The sequence below is a fragment of the Pinus tabuliformis genome, chromosome 1_2 (genome assembly GCF_031772625.1).
Source record: "Pinus tabuliformis cultivar Carrire ecotype Pingquan chromosome 1_2, CPIR1, whole genome shotgun sequence".
NCBI lineage: Eukaryota > Viridiplantae > Streptophyta > Pinopsida > Pinales > Pinaceae > Pinus > Pinus tabuliformis.
In genome coordinates this window covers 618,087,721-618,101,936 of record NC_142298.1, presented here as the reverse complement: position 1 = coordinate 618,101,936, position 14,216 = coordinate 618,087,721, and the positions used below count along the sequence as shown (strand labels likewise).

At 43.7% G+C, this 14,216-nt stretch overlaps 1 pseudogene; it reads right to left on the bottom strand.

Annotated features, from left to right (window-relative positions):
- LOC149207150 (ubiquitin-like-specific protease 1D pseudogene) overlaps nt 1–13,157 on the bottom strand; it is an 88,176-nt pseudogene extending 75,019 nt beyond the window's left edge.
- Between the last annotated feature and the right edge of the window lie 1,059 nt (nt 13,158–14,216).

The following is a 14,216-nucleotide window of genomic DNA, read 5'->3' as shown; positions in this document are numbered from 1 at the left end:
CTCTAGCCTCCCCCGGCTTAGAACCTGCAAATGATGAGGTCTGAGCCATGCGAGGAAGACCCTAATGTAAATATCGTGCTCTAGAGTGGTATTATGATAGGGGATGGCAAGGGAAAGTAGCCTGAAGAAAGTACCTGGGTCCATAAGGCTCAAACGAAGGAACCAAAATTTGATTTAGAGCATGCTAAGGAGATCTTCATGGAAGCTAAGAGGAGCTTCATAGATGCCTCCACTTCAGGAAGTAAAGGCAGACTAGAGCCAGAAATGGACCCATCGATGCTCACTACATTCTTAGAAACATGCATGAAGCTGCTGCGTGACAAAAAGGCTATAAAGGGGCTACAAGAACTCATAACTAGATGTGTTGGGATCGCGCCATGAGAACCACGCGTAGTCTGGAAGCTCAGGAAGCACACAACGCAAATAGGAAGGGAGATGAGACTGACCGCCTAGATCGGGGAGTACAAGAGGGACGAAGTGATTCTAGATCTAGGATTGGACATGAACATCTTGCTAAAACAGACATGGGAGCGCATGGGCAGGCCTGAGCTGCAATATTCTCCTACCCAACTATGAATGGAAAACCAACAAAAGATCCTACCTATGGGGAGACTACAGGGAATCACAGTAGATATCAAAGGAGCAAGCTCGCTAGTAGATTTCAAAGTGATAGACATTGTTGATGATAGCAATCCCTACCCCACACTATTGGGAATAGATTGGGCCACTAACATGAATGGAGTGATACATCTGGAGAAGTGCAAGATGATTCTTGAGAAAAAGTCACTACTTGTAGTGATACCTTTAGACCTTGCAGAAGGATCACGCTACATAGAGCCAGTGCGCGACTACGACAGTGACGGCGATCTAGACTATATCTACAAGATAACCGCGTGGGAGCAATATTGGGCAAATCCAACTATGGATGGCCAAATCTCATGGAAGCGCAAAAGCTCATGTACATCAGATTTTGATGAAGAGATAGAACGATGGCAGAACCAGTTACACGAGGTAACCACACTCAACTGTAACATGATGAGAAGGTCATTGCACTGTGTAGCAACAGTGGTAAGAGATCTACCTACATATGATGGGTTGTGTTAGGGTCCCACCCTAACCCCCTTATTTATGTAATGGGATCGAGTCATAGTCAAGAGTCAATAAAGCCCATATTAATAATTGTAAGTGGTTAACCCGCAATTAATGACGGGACCACAGTTAGTTACAAATGGGCCGTAGTATTAGATAGATGGTATTAATAAAACCCATGGTATTGATCCTTGGTATTGCATGTATGAGTCATATATAAAGGATAGAGACTCCCTGCGAGGAGCATCGTGTCTTATTTTTGTATCGAGCTCTGCTATATTGGAGGTTGCCCCCTCGAAGAGGCCAGTGAACATTGCTTTCTGAATAATAAAATATTTGTTGTTGTCTCTCACTATTGTATGTTCTGGGTATCTTTCTTCACATATTCTGTATTTGGGTATCTTTTTGCAGGTTAAGCGCATAACAAGTGGTATCAGAGCACTTTCCAGGGCCGGTGGGATCCCCATTTCTTAGCAAAACAATTTTTTTTGGCTAGAGACGTGTTCCGGCATCTTTAAACCATGGGACCTGTCATTGAGCGCATAAACCTACAGATTTGGGGAGGCATGCATGCAGGAAATACAAGAGGTGGTCACGCTTGTTGGACTCCCTTGTAATCCCTGTGGGTACCCCTTCGAGTAGTAGCGCATTAGACAGAACAACGTACGGATTGTCTTCCAAGTACCTTCTGGGTATATCAGAAGCCCCTTAGCTCCTCTGCAACCTTGCCATAGATAAACCGTCGGCCATCTTGCTGTTACAGTACACCGAGGACAACACTCGGAGAGATTACTCGCCTGTACGATAGGGTAGTCGGGTTGTACGGCTAAGGGTACGGTTGATCTTCCTTAGTTAGAGCCCTGAAACATTGGACCGAGTACTACTGCCAGACCCTTATGTATATTGCAATCTGTAGCACCTGACACTCCTCGAGACCATAGTTCCCTTTTCTATCTTGGGATCACGCATCATCTCTGCCAGATCCGATCGTGCAAAGGGGTACAGCAACAGCAGACATCAGTCCCATAGTTCTGGGTTAGCAGACCAGCCATTCTGATCTATTCGATCCATCAAATCCGTAGCAAAAATTTGTTCCGCCACCTAGAGCTATCCGATCCGCCATTCAGATCTCTCAGATCCACCAGATCTGAGTAGTTGTGTGGGGTTCCTATACCTGGGCATAATTTTCGCAGGGTTTTTTGCAGCATTTACATTTTGACGATTTGGCGACTGCAGTATTCATAAAGGAGTAAAACTCCGTTAGGAGTTTTCAAAGAAAAAAAAGTCTGAGATCCCCCGGGGCACTTATTGGTGATCTAGCCCATCAGAATCAAGACGACGAGCTGAGCACGGTGGCACCATTCAATTCTTACTGAAAAAAGTTTTTTTGGGCAGTCCCAAATCTCAAGAACATCTGATCGGTGCATGGTAGAAACTAGAGCTCAAGCTATGGCTAATGAGAAGATTGACAAACTTGAACAAACCTTGCAATCCATCCAGATTCAACTTGACAGACTATCTCTCCTAATCCCGAAGGGCAAGGAGGAAGCCCACGAGGAGGTGTATAATGGCAATGGACATAGTGAGGGTGAGTCTAGCTACTCTCCTCACGTCTGGTGCACCCACCAACAATCCCGTCAGCGACCTCCCAAGTTGGATATGCATAAATCTGATGGTTCTCACCCGACAGCATGGATAGCACAAATGGAGCAGTATTTCAATCTGAATAACATCTTAGATGATGAGACTCAGCTTATGGTGGGGAGCATGTACTTGGACAATGAAAGGTGGCAATGGTGGGAATGGCATCAACGTTGCAATGGACCTTTTCGGGCTTGGACCAAATTCAAAAAATATCTTAGAGACCGCTTTGACCAGGAATCTTCTTTTTTGGGTCGTCTTACTAAGCTCCGACAGACTGGCACAGTGGATGAATATATTACAGCCTTTGAAGCCTTAGCCTTCCGCACTTGGGGTCTCTCAGATGTGTTCTACACGGAATGTTTTATCAGCGGTCTTAAAGAAGCCATCAAAGCCCAAGTCCTACTGCACCACCCTCCCACATGGACGGAGGCTTGCAAGGTAGCTCATAACGTGGAACGTGCATTAGCAGCCCAGTACAGTCGCCCAAATTTCTCTGCTAAAGGTCGCCCCCCACAGGCTCACAACATGACTCAAACACTTAAGGTCCAAAAGGTGTCACCTACGGAAATGGCCGAAAGAAGAAAGCAAGGATTATGTTACTACTGTGATGAAAAATACTCCCTATGTCATAAATGCAAGGAGCTCAATTTTTTTCAAATTGATGCCACTGACTATAGCTCAATAGAGGAAGATCCACCACTTGAGGAACATGACGCGCTAGAAGAGCACAACCAAAAGGACAATGTCTCTGACGAACCAGTTATTTCGTGCATACTTTGACAGGGATTTCTTCACCTCAAACTCTCAAAATAAGAGGTTTTATTAAACATCGCCCAGTAGTAGTCTTCATTGATAGTGGAAGTACACATAATTTCATCCATCAAAAAGTCGTGGAAGCAGTGCATTGTTTTGTACGAGCAGTTTCTAACTTCCAAGTCCAAATTGCGGATGGGGGCACAATGAAATGTGAAGGCCGCTGTGAAAATTTCAAACTTCAAATGGCGGATTATCAGTTGAAAACCCACATGTTTGCCATACACATGGGAGGATGCGACATTGTCCTTGGCGTAATGGGATCGAGTCATAGTCAAGAGTCAATAAAGCCCATATTAATAATTGTAAGTGGTTAACCCGCAATTAATGATGGGACCACAGTTAGTTGCAAATGGGCCGTAGTATTAGATAGATGGTATTAATAAAACCCATGGTATTGATCCTTGGTATTGCATATATGAGTCATATATAAAGGATAAAGACTCCCTGCGCGGAGCATCGTGTCTTATTTTTGTATCGAGCTCTGCGCTATTGGAGGTTGCCCCCTCGAAGAGGCCAGTGAACATTGCTTTCTGAATAATAAAATATTTGATGTTGTCTCTCACTATTCTATGTTCTGGGTATCTTTCTTCGCATATTCTATATTTCGGTATCTTTTTGCAGGTTAAGCGCATAATAGGTTGAGCAAGGTGGATGACTTCCTGAACAAATTTGAAAGAGAAGTACCAGAATAGTGGCGTTTCAACACTCTAAAATGGGTACTGAGAGCTATGTCTGCATGATGGTGGGATACGCACCAAAGAAGTTTTGAGGACTGGTGTGAATGTAGAAGGATGATGTGCGTGTAGTTTGGGAAGCCTCAAATGTAATTGAAAGACAAGTATGATGGAGGAAATGGCCTGTGCACCCACCTATCCAGGTGGATACAGGCATATGGTGTGAAACCTGCACGAATGCACACCATCCTCATGGTAGGAGACACGATCAGTAAGCAGCAATGCCGTGAACAACCCCTCTGGTTGGGACCATGAAGTATGGAAAGGCCAAGTGCATAGAAGAATATCCACGTAGAAGCTATTAACAAACTATGTGAAGTGTTGAACAAGGTCTACAATGTGAAGTGAACTGAGTGGGACCTGCGCATACCAACGGTTCTCTGGGCTTATCAAACCGCGTGCAAAAAGATGACCGTGTGGGCACCACCAAGGCTAGAGTATGAAGCAACCATAGTAAGCCCTATAGTACTTGGAGAACTTAGATCGTGCATGATAGCACCGATAGATATGATGGTTTGCAAAACCTTGCAAGTAGAAATCCAATAGGGAAATTTTAGGTTTCGAGAAGTGGAAGAAGAAAGGGTATGATTAAGGAAGAAAAGTGCTCTGGTGGACATGAAAACTAAGAAGTAGAAGGGCGAGATAAGAATATGCATGGACACTAGGAAATTGAATGATTCCTGTGTGCATGACCCATTCCCGACTCCATTCACAGACAAAGTATTGGAAAATGTCGGCGGGCAAGAAGCATATTCGTTTACTGATGGGTTCTTAGGGTACCACCAAATCAAAATCACATTGAAAGATAGGAGAAAGACCACCTTCATGACTAAGTGGGGTAGCTATCAATACACTGTTATGCTGTTTGGGTTAAAGAACACGTTGGCCATCTTTTTGGGCATAGTTGTTGCAACATTCAAAGTGTATATCCACAAATTCCTGGAGGTCTATCTGGATGATTGGACTATATTTGGATTGGTTAAGCACCATGTAGCGAGCTTACGCTTAATGTTGGATACTTGCCGATGACACCAAATCGTGCTGAACCTCAAAAAGTGTACATTCCTCATTCCCTTTGGGAACCTGTTGGGACATGTGGTCTGCAAACAGGGACTAATGGTAGACCCCGTGAAGATTGTAGTAATTCTGAATTTGGAAGCACCATGAAGTGTTAAACAATTGCGCACTACCTTGGGACATACGGGGTATGACAGGAAGTTCATCAAAAGCTATGCCTAGATCAATGCGCCAATGGAGAAACTGTTGAAAAAGGATGTCATGTTTTGTTGGAATGATGATTGCATGAAGAGCCTAGATGTACTAAAAGAGAAACTAGCCTCTGCCCCAATCCTGGTCTTCCTGAAATGGGATGTGGAGTTTCATGTCCATGTGGATGTGTCATGTATAGTGCTAGGATCAGTGCTCACACAAGAAGGTGGAGAGGGCTTCGATCACCCTATCGCGTTTGCAAGTCGCAGGTTGTCCAAAGCAGAAAAAACTATTCCATAACTGAGCGCGAGGGATTGGCTATGATGCGCGTGCTCCAAAAATACCGGCACTATTTGCTAGGAGGAAATTTCAAGATGTATACAGACCATTCTATGCTAAAATACTTGGTCAATAAGCCTGTGTTGGGGGGGGCGCATCTGCAGGTGGCTCTTATTGTTCCAAGAGTGTGACTTTGAGGTTGTGGTAAAGCCTGGATGCCTGAACACAGGACTAGATCACTTGTCATGTATTGAGATGGGCGAGGAACTTACTAGTTTGTAGGAAGGATTAATTGATGCATAGCTATTTGCTATGTGCATCGCAAATGGACACATTGAAGATATAATCCACTCTTTGACAAGAAGGTCTGCGCCAAAGGAATACTCCGTCCAACAGAAGAAGGAACTAGTGGTGCGTGTGGCTATTTTTTCTATCATCACAGGGCACCTATACAAAATGGGAAATTATGAGATACTCTGAAGGTACGTACCTAAATTTGAACGAAGTCAGATCCTCGTTGAAGCACATGGGGGCGTTGCATGAGGACACTATGCAGGATGAGAGACCATGCAAAATGTTCTTCGTGCAAGGTTGTGGTGGCCAACCCTTCACCAGGATTCAAAAGCACACTGCAAGGCCTGTGATATATGTCAAAGGACAGGTAAACCATCGCAGAGGGATGAGATGCTTTTGAATCCATAAATGACATTGCAGCCCTTCGAGAAGTGGGTGATTGAATTTGTAAGACCTATCAAACCTCAGGGAAAAAAGGGCACACAATACATCATCACCGCGAAAAAGTACCTAACTTGTTGGGCGGAAGCACAACCAATCAAAGACTGCATGGCCACCATGGCTATGAAGTTTTCGTTTGAACACGTGTTGACCCGATTTGGCTGTCTGAAAATCTTAATGAGTGATCATGGTACACATTTCCTGAACGAAACTATCAGCGCACTAATAGAAGAGTTCCAGGTGTATCATCAGAAAAGAACACCGTATCACCCATAAGCCAATGGGACAGTAGAAGCATTCAACAAAATACTGGAGACCGTGCTAACCAAAGTATGCAATGTGCAGCGGAGTGATTGGGACCTACACGTACCTGTAGAAGTATGGGCTTATAGGAAAACATGCAAGAAACTAACATGACAGACACCTTTCTGGTTAGTTTATGGCATGGAAGATGTCATCCCAATGGAGTATATTGTCCCTAGTCTATACATAGCAGTGCTCACATGTGTGATGGACCATGAAGCCCTAGAAGAAAGATTTGCACAGTTGGAAGGATTCAAGGAAGAACTGTTCTTGGCTGGCTTTCATCAATAGGTGAAAATGCAGTGTGAGAAGGCCTAGCACGATCACCATATTATGTTGCGCACCTTCAAGGTGAATGATTTAGTGCTACTGTATGATAGTAAGTTTGATAAATTCTCGAGAAAGTTCCGAATGCATTGGTTGGGACCATACGTTGTTAAGGAGGTCACAGATGGAGGTGTGGTACAAATAGTCAAACTAAATGGAGAGCCTTTCCCAGGAAATGTGAATGGCAGCTGCTTGAAGCCCTACATGGGTAGCCCGACTATCTGACTAACCAGTAGAAGCATAGTCTTCATGCTCTAAGGATCTGAACAAAGGTGCGGGACTATAAAAAAATACAGGGTATACCGGCACAGATGCAGAGAACCACTCTCGAAATAGAGGTCTCGGAAAAATGTATGTAGTAGATCCAGCAGGTAGCGGCTCAGTGTGCTTCTGACCTTGTCGTAGTTCGAGAATAGTTGGAGGGACTCTGTGGAAAGATCTTGGCACCTACAGAGTGACTCAAGGGTGAGTCACGATGCTTGTGTTGGGGGCTTTTTGGGCATGGAATCCCCCCAAGGCATGTTTTGGGCTTAAAGCCCAAGTTTTGAGCAAGTCTCTTGTAAAAGCTCCACGAATTGCAGGCGCGGGGCGTGAAAGTATGATAGAGTCACAGGGTTGTCTGCCCTAGTTTTGTAATGTAATGTCGGCTGGATAGACCTTCCCATGGTCCGTGGACCATGGGATTGTATAAATAGAGTGAGGCTCTAAGTGTAAAAGATAACTAATAATGAAGAGAATAAAAGAATGAGAATTCTAAGTGATTGAGTCGAAGTGAAAAGTGTGTCTGTGGGTCGTAGACTAGGAGAAGGCTCTGCAGCTGAGTGCACAGGGCCAGTCGAGTCTATAACCATTGGAAGAATCAATAAAGAGAATTTTTGCTATAATTCTATGTATCTTTTCCTGGTTTAATACATGATTGGATATAATTTGCAAATATATTGTTTATTTACTGTGTGATTGTGTATGAATGTTTTGTATTGTTAACTATAAGACATTCAAGTAGGCAAAGGTAGTTAATTAACACTAGAAGATAAGTAAGTCTCAGTAATAGCGCAGAGCATGGCACAACCCCCATTTAGGGCTGCGCAAAGGCAGGTATCAGGAACGGAAGGTGCATGAAGCCACCTGTACGAAGGAACAAACAATGGACCAGTCAAACCCCTCAGACATCTCAAGGGTGCGGAAACCTAGTTCTAGCACCCTCCCATACTACTTCGGGTGAGACCTGAGTCCATGCTCCACGGACTATTGCCAAAAGGGCTAGTAGTACAGGGATTTGTTTGGCTAATTAACCTCAAACCTAGGCCAGACCCCAACAAGCCAACAAGGTTCTTTAGAAATTGTGAAGAATCAGGTCCAGGGTATAGCCCATTGATTGGACCCCCTTCGAGTGATGACGAACGGGCAGTGTAGACTATGCCATGAAGCATTGTTTAGCTAATAACTCAGGGTGTCCCTAGAACACATCATCCTTCCACTCCACCTCCACCTCCACCTCCACCGCATACCTGTTAACCCACACCTCCACCTCCATCACATACCCCTTCACCCACACCTCCACCTCCACCGCATACGCCTTCACCCACACCTCCACCACCATTGCATACCCCTTCAACCACACCTCCACGACCACCCCCGCCATTCTACATGGTGAATGCCATGAAGATGGCAATCTTCAAGGGCACTGAAAGTGAAGATCCAGAGTAGTTCTAGTTTGTTGTGAATTCTATATGGACAGTGCAACAAATCAATGAAGATAATATAAATAAGGCACAGTTGGTTGACACTTTGTAGGATCGCGTGCTAACCTGGTACATTAAGTATTGTGCTAATAATCCTCATGCATCATTAGCAGAAACTCAGTAAACTTTGAACAAAGAGTTTAGTAAGCCTAAAGCCAAGGCGCAGTCAGTAATTAAATTTAAGGAGATCTTGATGAGGGTTGAGGATACACCTTGGGACTTTGATCATAGGTTGAAGCGCTAGATCAGATAGGCTAACGTGCAAATCTTAGATACCCAACATCATGACTGGTTCATCACATCGCTTTTTCTTGATATAAGAATTGCTTTATCACAGCAGAAGATAGCAAAATAGGCCAAGGCCTTGGAGATCCTGATGAGGCTGCATGCATCACCTATTAATGATACAAACCTAGGGGTATAATATATTCACTCACAGTTAACGAAATTGCACCTAGAATTGCAGAGATTAAAGAAAGAAAGGGAAACTAAGCCAAAAGTATGCACAGAGGTTTGGTGTTTCAAGTGCAAGGGCCATTAGTACGATAAAGATCAATGTCCAATCTATGTGAATTACATTACCAGGGGGGAAATCCCCCTGAAGCCAAAAGCTCAAGTGAGGCTGAGGACGGGGGCTGCGCTATGGTGTGCCATTTTTTAAGTTAGTGGACAACATGTGATGGATAACTGCCACTTACTTCAGAAGTTCGTACAAACACTCGAGCATTTGTTCTATAATTTTTGTAAATCCATGGGCCATGATGAGCACCATTGTCAAAGCTATGAGCTGATGATGAAAAGAACCCCTACTTATCGTATGCAAGCAGAAACTCAGTCCCGAGATCAAGGCGTAGGAGGAGCATGCGATGGTTTTCAAGGCTGACGATAGGGATGAGGAGGAGGACCTGGTAGAGGTCATGGTCATATTATTTGCTACAACTGCGGATAGCTGGGGAACTTCATGCGAGACTATGCAAATCCTACACACCCTTCGTGTCAATACTGTAGATAATTTGACCATGCCATAAGAGAATGTCAATTGCTAATAGTGAAGATGCAAGAGAAGAAAACGTAGCCTCAACAGCCGATACTGAACTTACAAATGATGAGGGTCGAGCCCCACGAGGAAGATCAGAACATTAGTATTATACTCTGAAGCGAGATGACAATGACCATAGATAAGGGTATGTAGCCTGAAGAAGACAGATGGGTCCGCAAAGCTCCTGGGAAATAAGTTTCCTTTGACCTCAATCACGCTAAGGAAATGTTTATGGAGGCAAACAAGAGCTTTGCTGAGGCCACCACCTCAGGAAGCTAGGAAAATAGGTCAGAAACTAGTACGACACAAGAGGTTGACCCTTCTGTACTCACTACATTTTTGGAGACCTGCATGAAGTTATTGCATGACAAAAAAGCTGTGGAGGGATTGCAGGACTTAATAGACAAGTGCACCAATAAGGAAAAGACTCCTTCAGACCAGTGCATAGTTAGAAAGATTGGTAAGCATAAGGTGCAAACAAGACATGAGATGCGACTAACAATACAGATAGGTGATTACCAAATGGATTAATTCATTTTTGATCTGGGGTTTGATGCGAATGTTCTATCGAAATAGTCATGGGAAAGGATGGGGAGGCATTCACTGTAGTTGTCTCTGATTCAGCTCAGGATGGAAAATCAGCAAAAAATCATCCCCATGGGATGGTTATATGGAGTAATGGTTGATATTGAGGGTGCGAGTGCATTAGCAAACTTTGAAGTTATCAAGATTTTTTATGAGGGTAATCCCTACCCTGCGCTCCTAGGAATTGATTACGCTATTGACATGAAAGGGGTCACTAATTTGAAGAAGAGAACGATGTCATTTGAAAGAAAGTCACTAAGGGCCATAGTGCCATTGGATCCTACTGAAGGGGTGTTATAGTTGCATTTCTCACTCTTGATATTTGTGATGCTGCATTTATGGCCTAGGGCAACCTCTTCTTCCAATCCTGTTCCAAATACTTAAAAAACAGTGTTTTACTCCTTCTACGGCGACATTGCCCTGAGCTAAATGCATGTGTATGTGGGTCAGTGTATACCCAACTTGCATATATATCTTAAAACACTTAAAAAAATTAAATCTCCTTAATTTTGAGTGGAGATCACTGGCTTTACCTATTGATCACATATTAGTGCCCATGGCCCAACTGTTCCCAACGAATTCCCAAATAAAAAACTACTTTGGGAGAAGTATAAAAAGGCTTCAATGGGAAGGCCTAAGGGAGGAGAGAATAGAGAGAAAAATACTCTACTAAGATTATCCCTGATCAAGTCTGAAGATCCTTGTGCTTCTAGCACTTACCCCACTATAAGAAACCCTTGTTTCCTTGAGTTATGATGTCATTTCACTAGTTGAGATATCTTTGTGTGAGTCATGGAAGGAGCCTTTTGAAGACTTGGGATTGGACATTTCCGAAGGATAGTTCCACTTGGAGCTACAAAGAGGAAGATTCAGGTGATATCATTCGTTGCTTTGTTTTAGTTATCTGCAATAAAGAAACATTTTTCTTGTTCCCGAAATCAATCTTCTTTATGCATATGATGTTATTGTTATGGTTTACACATGAATAATTGTTTCAATTATATAACTAACCATCTTTCAATATGTTATGAAGATGATTTCTATATGATACTTGGTCCATATATTGCTATGCTTCTTTGAATTGGTTGTTTTGCAGGTTCAAGGATCAAGAGGAACTTCGAGAGGGTTTTGACCCTGGATGGATCTACCCGAACGAAGGACCCCCAGGTGCACCTCTCTTCGCATAGTTTGCTTATGTAAGTATCATGGCTATGTGGAATGCTTTCTTTTTATTGTAGATAACCCCTGCTCTGCTAGGGTGTTGACCCAAAACCCTAGGGGACTTTGTCCCTCAACAAGGGGCACGCTATATTGAACTAGTTGGCGATTACGTCGAAAGTGACGATGACCTAGATCAAATATATAAGATAACAATGCGATATTAGGATTGGATCAATCCTATTGAAGATGGATAGATCACATGTGACTGGGAGAGCTCCTGCACTTCCGATTCAGATGAAGAATTAGAGCATTGGAAAAACCGTTTACATGAAGTATCTACAGTGTGATGCAATATGATGATGAAATCACTACGCTGCATTTCGTCAGAGGTAAGAAAGTTACCTTATTATGATGTTTTGACTGATGTAGATATGTTTCTAGATGAGTTTGAGCGTGGAGTACCTAAGAACCACCATTTTCAAGCATTGGAGTTGGCGCTGTGTGCTACGCTTGCACGATGTTGCAGTATGCATAAAGATAATTTTGCTAGTTGGTGAGATTGCAGGAGGATGATAAAGTTATGATTTTGGGATACTAATACAAGAATCATTGAGAAGTATAATGGGAAGGATGACCCACACGATCACCTGGGAAAGTGGACTAAGGCATGGGGGATGAAACCACAGCCAGAGTGGGTACATATATTTTGTCATACCTTGGATACAATCCCCTTGATCTGGTACCTCGAAATAGAGCTCTACCATGACACTAAAGAGTGGGATGTATTGAAGGAGGGATTATTATTGAATTTAAGCTTTGAGGACGGATTTGCAAGCATCGATGAGGCACTTCAAGAAATTAAAGTGGTTATCTTTAGGACACCGAAGGAACTTGTGGAATGGACCCAACTAGATTGGAGCACCTAGCTATGCCACGCATTGGAATGCTATAATGTGACCAATGAAGAGGAGGAAGAAGACTAAGAAATATCAATATTCTACAGACAAAAGGGCATTGTGAAGTACAGGGAACGTAAGTAGAGAATTGAGACATCTCAACACCTTTGAAAACTGGGCAGGTAGACATTGGCACTAAAGATGAACCAAAGTTCACGAAGATTGGAGACTATTGGGATGACACTATAGTAGACAAGGTTGCTGAACTAATTTGCAAATACCAAGATCTCTTCCCCACTAATTTTTTCAGATTTAAAGGAAATTCTTGGTGATTTGGGTGTTATGAGGATCACATTAAAGTCATATGTGAAGCTTGTTAAACAGAGGCCTTATCAACTTAATCATAAGTATAAGGAAAAGGTTCACCAAGAGTTAGATAAAATATTAGAGGCTGGCATTATAGAACCTATTGAAGAGTGAGAGCCAACGATTGAGAGGATGGAGCGCGCCAGATTAGGGTAATCTTTATGGTTTACTACATAACCCTGCAGACTGTAGCGTATATTGTAGCCGTTTCGCTGTCTCTCGCCGATGCCATTTAACCGTTTCCACACCCGTTCCCATCCGCTACCAACCGCTGGCTGAAATGGAGGAGAATATGGAGACAGATCAAGTGGATTACTCCGAGGACCCTTTCCTGGATCGGGTAATTTTCAGTAACTCTAATTTCTCTATGTCGGTTTCTGTTCCTTTTCCGATATCAGACCTTACCGCGATAGCAGTCTTGCCTGTTGTCACATTGCCCGGCTATAGCGCTGCTCCCTCTACCTCTGAGCTGTCCCCTGTTGATTCACTGGGTCTAGAAGCTCCCCCACTATCTCCAGGCAGTCTGCATATTCTCTCCACCTACAAGCCACACTCACTCTCGTTTGACCCTCACTCGCCCCTCTCCACTGTCCTCTCTGCGCCCCCGGCAAATGCTCCTATTGTTGGTCCTAATATCCCCCCTGTGCCTGGACTACGGCCATCTGGTTGTTTCGAAACCCCGACGGTGAATATTAAGCCTGTCAAGAATATCTCCCCTAAGGGTGTCCCAAATCCCTTTGTTGACCATCCTTCGGCCCCCCGCACCAAAAAAAGGAAGACAAAGTGTATTAAGGCGACTGCTAAAGATATTACTATCAGATTTGGTGAGACCTCGGCCATAGGGGAAGCTGCGGTCATGGCGCGCACGGTTTTAGTTGGACATGTGCGTGGACATGCTTACTCGGCCAACAGGCTGTCGAAATGGGTCAAGGAGATTTGGGGTGCCCTATTGAAAGAATTGCCGGAAGTTCACGTTTTGCCTCGAGGATGGTTCTCTCTACATTTCGCAAAGGAAGTCTACACGGATCTAGTACTGGCAAAGTACTGGCATATTGAGATGGCTCCAGTTCTTCTCAAGCGGTGGAGCCCCCTTTTCGACCCGGAGTGTGAACAAATTGGGGCAGGTCCTCTGTGGGTAAGACTGCCAGGGTTACCATTGCAGTATTGGAGTGAGGATGTTCTCATCAGAATTGGAAATGCTCTTGGCACCTACCTAGACCATGATCGAACATTCGTGGAATCGAAGAATCGAACACTTGCTCGTGTGCTGGTACACCTGGACACACGTGAA